We start from the raw sequence: 12,856 nt of genomic DNA on the forward strand, positions 1-12,856 counted from the left end.
GAATAGGGATGTGGTAGAGTGTTGTAGTGTGGGGATGATTGGTGAGGAATGATTGGATAATTGGGAGTGAGTTGTGTTGAGAGGTGTGGCTATAACTATAAATGTAATTGATGTGGGGGGTGGAAATGTGGGTAGGGTAGGGGAGCAAAGTGAGCCCAAGCGTTAGCGAGGGCAAACAGAGCAGGTCAGCACCTTCCTGTAGGTGTAGCAAACGAGAAGAAAAAAAAACAATCAGTGAGGTGGTCGGATACTGAACACAGGAGAGAGAATGTCTTAATTAATGTCAGAGATTCCTGTTGTTGCTTTAGGTTTTTCACAAATCTAAGCAGAGGAACTGACAGTCGCTGGGCTGGGAGCAAGGCTAGGAAGGTGAGTGAAAGAGACTATGGTAGGGAAAGGTGAGAGTAGAGATTCTATGTGGGAGAAAGAGGCCAGAGGGATTCTATGTGGGAGAGAGAGTTCAGAGGGAGGAAACAAACAGGTGGTAGGTATAGATATGAGGAACTGTGTCAGTAGGAGACATGAGAGTAGAGGGAAAGAGCTAACAGAGAAAGTGGATGGGTGTAAGGGTATGGGGAAGGAGAATGACTTTAAGACTAGAGAGAGCAGGGGTAATGGGGTGGGGGTACACAGGGAGTGTGTAGCTGACCAGGGGCAGTACTTTACTGAGGCACACAGTAGGCACACAGTAATAAATTACATCAAGTGGGTATAGATTTTTAGGTGTAGTGAATACACAGTGTAACATATGTTGTTCATTTACTGCACTGTTGCTGGGTAGGAATTCCACTGAAGGAACAACACTCTTAAAGGGAGTGGGTGATCTTCAAAGCTGACTGGGGTTAGCAAAGTCCTTTAATTGTTTGGTGGCAGGGACCTGAAAAACAAAGAGAGGAGAGAAGAATAAGTATGAGGTGAGTAATAGCAGGGTTTAGCTGAAGCAAGGTAGTAGTGAGGGCTAGGTTGTAATAAAGGAATAAGACTAAGTAGGGATGTGAATAAGAAGGAGAAATGAGGGAGTAGGAGGAAATGTTAGCATAGAACAGGAGTCTTGTAGGGACAGAGAAATGAGAGCAGTAGTTGGGAAATGTTAGCTTAGAAAATAAGTATTGTAGGGACAGACAGGAGATAAGAGGAAGCAGGATAGTCGAGATTAGAGATTGGTTAAAGTGCAAAAGTACCAGAGTAGGGAGTAAAATACAGTTTATATAACAACTGGTAATGTTGTTTAGGAGTTTTTATCAATATAAATCTTGTATGCAGTAGTTTAGGTAGCAGTAGACATTACATGCACCTCAGTAAAGACTGGGATATCCCTGTCTAACAGAGGAGGTGTAGTTGGTATAACAATGCTGAAAATAGTCGCAGAAATATATAAAGGCTGTATGGTCTTAGTGACTACATACTGTTGCAGTCAATGGTTAAACTGCAGGCAAGATACCCTCCATGTGCAACTGCTTCACAGTTAAATGCAGTCGCTTAGCTAAAGACACTAAAGCAATAAATATGCACAGCCTTCTAATGGGCACAGACGTTACAGTCTTTACCAACTGCTCACACAATCATAAAAGTCAATAACAGGGCACAGTATATTCAAAATGCCATATACCAGCAAAAACGAACTAAAACACAGTGCACAATAGCTTATACCTTACTAAGTTAGATCAAAACTTTGTAATATAAGCAGTTACAGTGAAAAATACCATAGAGGCCAAGAACCCACTTTATGTTATATAGGGATGACTATTTGGTTGATCTGCAAGTTCCAGTCTTCACCAACAGCTCACAGCATCAGAAAACACAATAACAAGGTGCAGTATGTTAAAGTTGACAGATAACAACAAAATAAATCATAAACACAGTTCACAAAAGCCTCAACAGTACTTATCTCAGTGTAAAACTTTGTTAGATATGCTGTTTCAGTGAAAAACGCCAATGAGGTGAAAGAGCAGACGTTATGTAATGTTGGGACGACTATGTGGTCGATTGGCAAGTGATGGCAGAATACAGTTGCAATTACATAACATTAACACCTTAGAAAGCAGTTCAATTCAAGTAAAGGGTTTACCTGGTCAGCTAAACACACCACCGCACTATGGGGCAGACAGGATGGGAGAAAGATGGCGCCAAAGCCTAAGTGTGTGTTTTAACATACACAATGCATTATGGGAGGAGAATGGTGATGTACTGTCCCTAGAGCTGGGTTAAGTGACTTAAGGCAGTGCCAATAGGTGTTGCAGCACCTTCCTGTAGGTGCAGCAAACAAGAAGAAAAAAAAATCACTGATCTTCATCACGCACTAGTTTCTTTTCTCATGTGGAAATTAAATTTTCTTAGTCTGCCATTAACATCTTACCATGCTTTAAACCATTCTTTGTATGCAACCATTCATAGGATCATAGGGTCATAAGAGGTTACTAGGCTATTGGCCCTGAGGCCCTTATAAGCCTAGCCAGGAGTTTAGCCCATGTTTAGGGAAATCAGCACCCGATGGCCGTGTCTAGCAGGGACACGGGTGAAATCCCAGGGGTATATTTTCTGTTTCCCATCCAGTTATCCAGGTTCCGCTTAAAAAGGGGTAAAGAGGTACTCTGTTTGATCAGGACAGGGAGTCTAATCCATAGATGGGGGAGTCAATGGGATATAAATCTGTTCTGCAACAAGTCTTGTTGATGTCACAGATCAGGTTGAGGCCACATGTGCAGGTAACTCAAGTAGAGCTTGACTTTCAGATATGTAGCAGTCCCATCAAGGTGGGATCCGTGATCACCTTTTATGCCAGACAAAGGTCACCTCTGAGGAATGTGTATGAAACTGAGTAGGGGGATAGGGCTTTTAGCCTATCTGTGTAAGGTAGATATTTGTGGCCCTGGATTCTCCTTGTGAGGAACCTGTGTGGTCGCTCTAGCTGCTGCATGTGCTTTGCAAGGCACATGCTGAAAGGGGTGTTGTACTCAATAATGGGCCTTATAAGGGAAGACTACAGGGATGTTATAACCGCACTGTCCATGGATGAGATACCTTTACTTATGCCATGTAGAAAGCTTTACATACAATGGAAGCAACATAGTGGGCAAAAGTCAGGTTGCTATTAACCTGGGTGCTCAAATCCCTCATGACTGATTGCATGCTTAGGATGTTGTCATTGATGTGATAATTTCTGGAGACTCACTGTCCACAAAGGGGATGATGATGCATTTTTAGGTATTCAGCTTGAGGCCATGTTTCTGACACCAGTTATTTGTCTGAGTGTGACCCACTTGGAGGATGTCCACATCACTAAGGGAATTGATGATAGCACCCAGCTTGCAGTCATCTGCAAACTCGGTCAGCCATAGCCCACTGGTTTTGGTCTGCATCTCGGAGAAGTATATCCTAAATAGCAAAGGCCCCAAGACTAATCCCTGGGGTACGTCACTCATTACGGGTCTACTGCTTGAGGTGGCTTCCCCTATTTTGATTAGGTGGGTTCTATCATTAAGCCAGTTTGCTACTCATCTGGTAACATATGGCTTGATGCCTAGTTGAGAGAGTTTATCTATTATGCCAGAGTGGGCAATAGTGTCAAAGGCTTTGGCCACGTCAAGGTAGGCAGTGTGCACCATCTTACCCATGTCCATGGCTTTGGTGACTGTCTCAAAGACGTCAACCAGATTTAACAGACATGACCTCACCTTGACAAAGCCAAACTGTGTGGGATCAAGTGTTTGGAGGTTGGCAATGTCCCTGTTAATGAAGTCCATGATAATCTATTCCATGGTCTTGCAGATCAGGCTAGTTGAGCTGATGGGTCTATAATTTCCTGAACTGATGGATGCTCCACCTTTGTGTAAAGGGATGACAATGGCTGTCCTCCACTTGACTGGGACAAAGCTGGTACTCAGGCTTTGGTTGAATAGAGTGCTTAATGGTGCTGCATGTTCATGCCTGAGTTCATGTAAGATGAAGCCTGGGATGTTATCGGGTCCCATGGAGGCTGCAATTTTTGCCTTTGAGCTAGCAATGATGACCTGTTCACTAGAGATAAGGGGAGGGGGGCAGGTACTAGGGATGTCCTGATTTACTGATTGGGGGGCAGAGGAGTGAAGTTTTCATTCTCTGAATCTGTTGGCCAGTAGGTTGGCTATATCTACAGCATTTGTGTATGTGGTGTCCTTGACCACCAGTTCTGAACAGATTTGGGTGCTTCCTTTGAGATTGCGGACATATGTGAAGAAGGCCATATGATTTTCTCTAGTAGATCTGGCCAATTTGGACTCAAAGTTGGCTTTAGAATATTTCACTAGTGCTCTTATTTGCTTTTTCAGGCTAAGTAGAGATTGCTTCTAATTGGGCACCTTCACCTTCTTGATCCTGGACATGCAATTTTTTTTCCTTTTGTTATATAATTTATGTATTCCAGATGTCCACCAGGCAGGTTTACTCTTCCTTGTAAAGGATGATTTTTCTCCTGTCAGGTATTCCTGATTCCATGCATCTGTACAGATGCTTAGATTTGGACATTGGTGCCAGTTTCTACAGAGGGGAAGAGGGCTGTGATGCTGTTTATACCACCCATCATGAGGTTGCAAACAGCTTTGGAGAAGTTTTTTGTTTGACCCTAGCTGGGGGGGTGGGGGCATTGGAGATGGTGACATTGAAAGTGACCACTTCATGGTCAGATCTTACCAGGGAGAATGATACTGTAGGAGTGCTGCAGTGGTTACTCATGTTGGTTAATACTAAGTCCAAGATATTGTCACCTCTTGTGGGGTCATCGACCCTGTTCCAAGGCATTTGCATTGATAAAATTGAGGAATCTCTGGGCATTTGTATTTTGGCATGAGTAGTTTTCCAGTCTATGGTTGGGTAGTTAAAATTGCCCAGGATCAGGGTAAAGGGTTGAATCTTGATAGAATTGAAGAGGTCCGTATAGGTGGAGTAGGCATCTTGAGTCAAATTTGGGGGCCTGTAGCTACCTATATTTGAATAGGGGTCTTCTCAATGGGTAACTGCACCTGGAGTGTCTCCTGTGCATCATAGTATTTCACCAGCCTGGAGATGTGTGTGCCTTTAATATAAATTAAAACCCCACCTTCTTTGGCTTTGCTGCTCATAGTTTGGGATCTGAATGTCTGATAGGATGAGAATCCAGGTAAAGCCTGGGTGCTCTCCGCAACTTTGAACCAGGTTTCTGTGACTGCACAAATGTCAGCATCTTCCAGGGTTAAGAATACTTGCAATGACTGCAGTTTCATGTTTAGACTCCTAGCGTTTAGCAACATGACCACTGATTTGCTTTTTGTTGAAATTTTTATGTTGGTAGTATGGACCTCATGACTTTCCTAAAAAAGGCACTATTGATAGGCAAGGGTCTTTGTCAGAAGCCTGAAGCCCAAGTGAGACAGATGCAGGCAAAGCATCATGGTCTGTCGATCATATCTTCCCAGGCTGTCAGATACTGGATTGCCCTAGATTAACGCCAAAAACTAAGCCAATTGTTAAAGTCAATCATTTTCTGTTTGTATTGAGGCATCATTCTGGGTGATGGTAAAATGATGCTTAAGGCTAAGGACATACTTGCCTGTGACACATTAGCAAGCTCAATCATGTCTTTCTTCATATAGTCCAGGGAAGTACGTCTCAAATCATTCAAGACAATTCGAGTGCGTGTGTGATATGGTGGATTCTGGCACCTGATAAACAACTAACTGTGACTTTCTCCTTATCCAGCCTGGTGAGAGGCACACCTGTGTGCTTCACAATGGAGTCTCCTATGACTAATATGTTGGGTTTATGGTTTGGCCTTAATGGTTGTGTGGACTATGCATGGTATGTGGTGTGGAGGGTTGTAGAGTTTGTGTTTGTTTTTCCTCAGAGGTCTTTTTTGTTTCACTTTGTTTTTGTTGAGAACCTCTGCATACGTTGATGTGTGCTGTGTAGCTGTGGGTGGTGTTTGAGGTGTAGTGATTGTGTTGACAACCTTCTCAGTGCCAGATATACTGGCTTGTGAGGGAGAGAGCATAGACTCTAGGTTCTTAATGTATTTGCATCTCTCACAAATTGTGTCCCTAGGTGATAGTAGTAGATGATTGTCCATGTATATGAGGCAGTTGCTACACTGTCTCAGGATGTGTATATCAACCAGGCTAGCAGGAAACTATCCACCCATATTTGCAGAAACTGAGGGAGAGAGGCCAGGGAGAGCTAAGGGATAGGCCTAAAGTTCAAGTGCTTAAACCAAAGCTAAGAGGCTTGGAATAACACTTACAATTTAAGCAGGCTAAAAACAAGCAGTAATAAATGCAGCAGAAAAGATGCAATTGAACACGTTATAGAACATCTAGCAGTAATAGAACAAGTAATAGAGTAGTAGGAGGAAACACAAATACTGAAAAAGCAGCTGAATAAAGTGTTTTTTTGTGAGGAACAGAAGATAATTCAAGGTTAAGAAACTAAGGGGGCTGGCCTTCCTAAATGTTGTCTCTGTATTAGCTAGAAAGAGCTAATGAGACTGGACTGGGAAGAGTTTCCCAGATCAAATTTACTTGGGGCAAGCAACTGCAAAACCAACAAGTTTAAGAACAACACAACAGTAGGGAGGGAAGGTGGGAAACTATGCTATAGCTACTACCTGCACTGTTTTGGGTAGAAAACACTGCAGAAATATTTATCACAGAAGAAAAACAGCAGTGATACACTTAAATGAAAATTTTAAACAGAAAAATGAGCAAGGAGACTCTAGAGAATGCTTTTAACTGCAAACAAATCAGTTATATGATACACTCCTTGACAGGAATATCAGAACAACAAACAGATGCTTAACAAATGCAGAACATTTCCAGTTAATACCTTTCACAAAGTGAAACTTAGCTAACAGCTTTACAAACAGTGAGATAGTAACACAAGTGATTTAACAGGCCCAGTAAAGCTGACAATTGCAGTACAACAGTGTAGATTAGTTTATAGCAGTAAAATACAGTAAAAAGTAGCCAAGTGCAATAAATGGCAAGGATAAGCAATCACTTGTAAAAATAAGCAAGAAAACAGGATACTTATTATTATATATCACAGATCAGGGTTGTTGTCAGTGCCCCTCCTCCGTTCAGCTCAGTGTGAATAAGCAGAGGCCCTGTGAAAGGTAAGGCTTAAGTACTAGAAGGTTCAAACCTGAAACAACTTTAAAAAAACTCAAAAGAACCAATGCGGTGCTTGTTCCAAGACCTTGACCATCCAACCTTTACCAGCCAGTGGCCAATCAACATGATGCTCTCACTAAAGTGAAGAGTGGCTTCTGCTAATCCAAGATGGCCTGGAAAATGTGCTCAGAACAACAGCCACTGCAAACAAACAACCAGGCCTAGACACAGCAAGTCTGAAACCGGACTATGCTACAGCTACTATCTACAGTATTTTAAGCAGAAAACACTACAGAAATGTTTATCACAACAGAAGACCACCAGTAAGACACTTAAAGTTTTAAGCAGAAAAAGGAGCAAGGAGACTCTAGAGAATGCTTTTAACTGCAAACTAATCAGTTATATGATACACTCTTTGGCAGGAAAATCAGAACAACAAACAGATGCTTTGGAGACAATTTCCAGTTAATACCTTTCACACAGTGAAACTTACTAAAAAGCTTTACAAACAGTGAGGCAGTAACACAATTGATTTAATAGGCCCAGTAAGGCAGACAATTGTAGTACAACAGAGCAGATTAGTTTATAGCAATACGATACAGTAAAAAGTAGGCAGCAGACAATAATATGTACAACAAATGGTAAGGATAAGTAATAACTAGTAAAAATAAGCAAGAAAACAGGATACTTATTGTTATATATATCACAGATATATATCACAGATCAGAGTTGTGGTTAGTGCCCCTCCTCCATTCAGCTCAGTGTGAATAAGAATTTAGACAAAACTCATCATTTTTGTTACAATCCAGGCAGATACCAATTGCCATTAAGACACTCTTCACTATTGTTAGCTGTGTCATCAGCTATCAAAGGTTTTACTTCAAAACCATGCAGCAAGAATGTAACAATATAGATTAGCTGTGTGATGTATCTTAAAAATAGCCTATATAAAATCACAATTATAAAACATACAGCTCAGAAAAACATCACACCTACCAACCAGTGTACCGTATTACATGGTGGCAACCAAATTGTGCATGATAACACTCTTGAACAATAGCTCCTGATATCTTTATACATTGCTATAAAAAGGTATACAGTTATGCATACCAAGAGGTCCTCCAATAATAAGAATGATATCATGTGAGATGCAGTTCACATGCCTGGATTACTGTTGAATTAATAGTAGCAGTGTGTTGCACATATTCTCATCCTGCATCCTGCATACTATGCAAAAACACTGGTACAGTTAGCATCACAGCAGATTTATGGCACAACATTTCACTAGGATGTGCAACTGGTAGTATATAACCCAGGCAATAACTCTGACAGATGCATACTCATTACATGCAAGTATTACTCATTGCACAATTACTTGACAAAAATATGTTTATGTGTTCGGGTACTTCTGTGCTGACAATCATGACTGAATACTCATAAGTATTTCAGCTATAAATACAACAGTTACTATACAAGCAAAAAGCACAGTACACTGCAAATGCAGTATGTGTTGTGGCTAAGAAAAGGTAGGTGATTATCATGACTATAATTTGTAAATTAGGGGCCCTCAACAACAGCAGAAAATACATGCTCACCCAGTGCATTTGATATTGCTCACCTCCTTGCCATTATCTCATGAAGAATTATGAGTCCTATAGTCTTGTAATACAAGCAATGGCTGCATACCATTTTACCAATCACAGGGTTGCTTTTGGGATCTTATTTTTAACCAGCATCTGCCGTGCTAGATGCATTCAAATGGACTATGACTCTCATTGGACCTTTACTGTGGCCAGGATATGTATCATCACACAAGGCAACTGTTAATCAAAGTGACCATCTAAATGACTGTGTTAATACTATACAGGGCAATGAGACTGTATCAACACCAGAGATCACTGTAATGCTGATGCATGCATAGCATGTCACAGAATGTGAAATACTTGTTACACAACAGCTAGTTATCTAGTACTTTACTATATCTGTGATCTTTTTGATTCTCCTGCATTCACTTCATGCTGTGGCATGTGAAACACAGCTGCACACAGGTAGTTATAAGCACTGCTCACCAATCATAAAACACACTGCTACTTGAGGGTGGACATGCTTAGTTTAGTTGTATAAATCCAATTATTAACAGTGTAACATCATAGCTGTCTGTAGAGCACTTTTTGTACCTTTTTGCAGTATGTGTTTGTACCTCTCAATGTACTCCAGGGCTTTCTGTATAAATGATCTTTTTTATGATCAGTGCACATGAGAACTTGTTTAATCTTGATTGTGAGACAATTGTGCCCTACATCTACCATCATATTAAGAGCAGCATAATGTTGCAGTTCTTTAGCACAAGCTGAATATGCAAAGGTGTCTGCATTATCTTCTGCAGTCACTTGAATTTTAATGTGTCTTTGATAATCTGGTGAAACTATCATCATGTTTTGTGTATGGTCCCTTGTTGTTTGCATGTCTGTTTCTCTCAAGGCATACCCACCATGTCCAGTACATCTGTAGTGCTGAGAACAGTATGAAGATGACTGATGTGATTGTCATCCCTGTGTTAGCCTCACTGCCTTCCCCCAGATATAGCTATCAGGATCTTCACCAGCTTCACTATGTACTGATATAGCCACATCTACCACAGGCTGGATGCCACATCATCTACAGCAGACTCGACACTAATGGAATGCAGGATTTTATTATTAATCCTATAGATGTAAAAACACTGAAGTAGCAGCTCTTCTTTTGTTTCCTTCTTATGTGGCTCAATCATCTGCTGTGTGGCACAAGACACTGCAAGACTTTCTGATGTGGAAGTACTGAACACTTGCAGGGAAAAAAATGCTTTTGAAATAAGTGTGACAGATGTACATTTAAAACATTGATATGTGCAAAACACATACTTGCATCTAGATCTGTGGGTTGGGAGCATACTAATGTCACTGGGCTAGTCAGTGACAATAGTCGACCTCCATTTTGTAATTGTTTCAGTTATCGATGTAGGCAGGTCATTGGCAGAGTGTGCTAAGAAAAAGATCCTACAAAGTGCAGCATCTGTATATATATTGTCTTCTGTAAAGATGCATGTGTTGCCTACATACAAGTGCACTGAAGGCATGTGCCACTCTGCATGACGCTGATGAATATTAATAGAACAATAATGAGTTGAAGCTATTTATTTAAAAATAGGTACATCACAGAAGATTTGCCTCTCTTCCTATTGACTCTAAACTTGATATCATTTATCTTTCTACAGCATTCAGATACCACTCTACAAAGCTGACCCATTACTCTCACCCATTACACTCACATTTTTGACGGTATGCCTGCTGTAAAACTGATCCTTGTTTCCCAAACTACATACCAGCAGTTTTCTAATAGTATACAATGCTTTAAGCAGCATCTAATTCAAAACCACTATAACATTTACATTTTTTCTTTTATGTAGTGATGGTTTTATATGGGGGAAAGACATCTACTAAATAACACACATGAATCTAAATTAAAATGTCAATGGCTAGGCATTACAAACCTCTTCTAAAAGTGATTGGCAAAAATGCACAGAAATAAATACTGTTATTAAGAGGAACCTTATGGCCTAAAATGTGACATGCCAGAATATACATATATGTATAAGAAGGCATGAACATCACAGAGATAAGATATAGTAAAAAAAAAAATTCCAGTGAGACAGAAACAGAATGTGCAGCTGTTTATTTTCCATATCTAACATATCCAATGATGTATTTCTAAAAATAAACCAATGGAAGAGGTTGAAATGAAAGCATTTCTAAGGAAAAACATATATTGGGCCAATGGGAATTCTCAATCCAGGGACCATTTCTGGCACAAGTAGTAAGATCAAAAAATTGTATGTGCAGTGTGCTATATCTGCCATTGTGCCCAGTACATCCCACACTCTCTACTGACACATGCACACTTTGCATATGTTACTTGCCTTATCAGGTCTGAAAGTTATTTGTGCTTTTAAGCATGGTGTGTCCATCTACAGTGCAATACTAGCCTACAGAACAAGTCTGTAATTTACACCCAATTTTTGCAAAGGACAATGAACATTATGCTATGGACCATGTGACCTTACATGAACAGCTTTATGTAATATGTCAAGTGTGTCGCAGCAGCTGCACGTGTCAACTACTATGATACATATGTGGATGACCAGCACACATGGCACACACCATATGCATATGGTTTGAGACTACCTCCTCTAGCAATGTGTTCATTTGAAAAGTATCTTTTAATAACAGCCTGTAAAAGAAGCCTCTTTTGTTTATTACATAATTGAAAATTCATCATCTTTACAGACATAGGAAGGCTAGCTATAAGTACAGAAGTTCAGTTACTTATCTTTACATGCTATGACGTATGCTTTATGTTGCCCGTTATTTACTGGTTTCACTAGTATCAGTGTGTGGATCTACCTGCTGCATACTGCCACATGTACTGCGTAACAGCATCATGTCATGTCCTCTAGCATACTTTATTGTATGTTTGCCTCTGATATTTGATCTTGTTGTGGTGGTTATATATTGCATGCACATGTAAGCACACAATGCAGACAACTGTAGTCAGGTTCGAGAACAATGCGGTTTGTCAATGTTTATGATTTTCAGAAAATAAACTGGAAAAACATGAACACAGATGACAGAAGATATAGAAAAGGGAAAGGCAAACTATGTGTTTGGGACTGGAATACATCAGTGTGCTCAGTTAGGTAGAATCTGTAGCAGAACTATCAGTGAGATGAAAGGACTTAAATCTTTCCAATGCAGAAACAACAGAAGTCAGATGGCACAAATGTGCTGCAGTTTGCTAAGGTACAACAGACTATAATAGCAGATGGGAACAGTATCAGTTATAACCACAAATCTGTAGCACAAAGTAGCCTCCTGCAAATGGAATGGGATGGGTTGACATCCCCCTTTATTGGGTTGAACCTGTGTTTCTAAAAATATGTAATCTGTTACTATTCTCTTGTCCCTGACTCCCCCAAATATCTGTTCCAGAGGCCACGTCAAATCCAGGTTCTGCAAACCTATCACACAGTCTCATTGCCTTGGCCATTTTTGGGCTTTTCTGACACCACATTCTTAACAATCCTGGAGGAACAGTGACCATATAATTGGAAACTTCTGCCTCCAGCAATGCATGGCTTCTACTGCAACTGCCCACATCTCCTGCTGGATTGGAAAAGGCTAACAGAAATGTGACATAAGTGTAGTGCGGACATATGTGGTAAAGTGAACAGAAGAATGGATGGTTAGGCAGGAAAACCCAAAAATCATAGGGAAGCTGGAACATAGCTATGTTGATGAACAGCAGGAAAGGTGCATATAGATATACAAAGTGTAAATAATTGGTTACTGCTACTTTTTATATAGCTACACTTTTTGTATCTTTCCATTGGTTACTGGTGTTTTCCTTAATGTGATGATGAATTTCTTACTTGTTTATGTACATATAAGAATGTGCATGTGCATGTTTTTGTGAGTGCATATACCCGTGTGTATGTGTATGCGTGCTCAAGACTGTATACATCTGTGTGTCAGAATGAGTGCGTATATGTCTTTGTGTCTGTGGATATGCTACATTTGTGGGCACTTTTGTGAAAAATGTGCATGCAGCCTAGGTGTGCTTGGGATATGAGTGAGAACATGTGTGCATGTTGCCAGGTTTGCTGTGTATATTCTTTTCACTGATGAGCTGTTTGCTTTCCTAGT

The sequence above is a fragment of the Protopterus annectens genome, chromosome 3.part0 (assembly GCF_019279795.1).
Source record: "Protopterus annectens isolate FY-2018-M chromosome 3.part0, PAN1.0, whole genome shotgun sequence".
Classification (NCBI taxonomy): Eukaryota; Metazoa; Chordata; order Ceratodontiformes; family Protopteridae; genus Protopterus; species Protopterus annectens.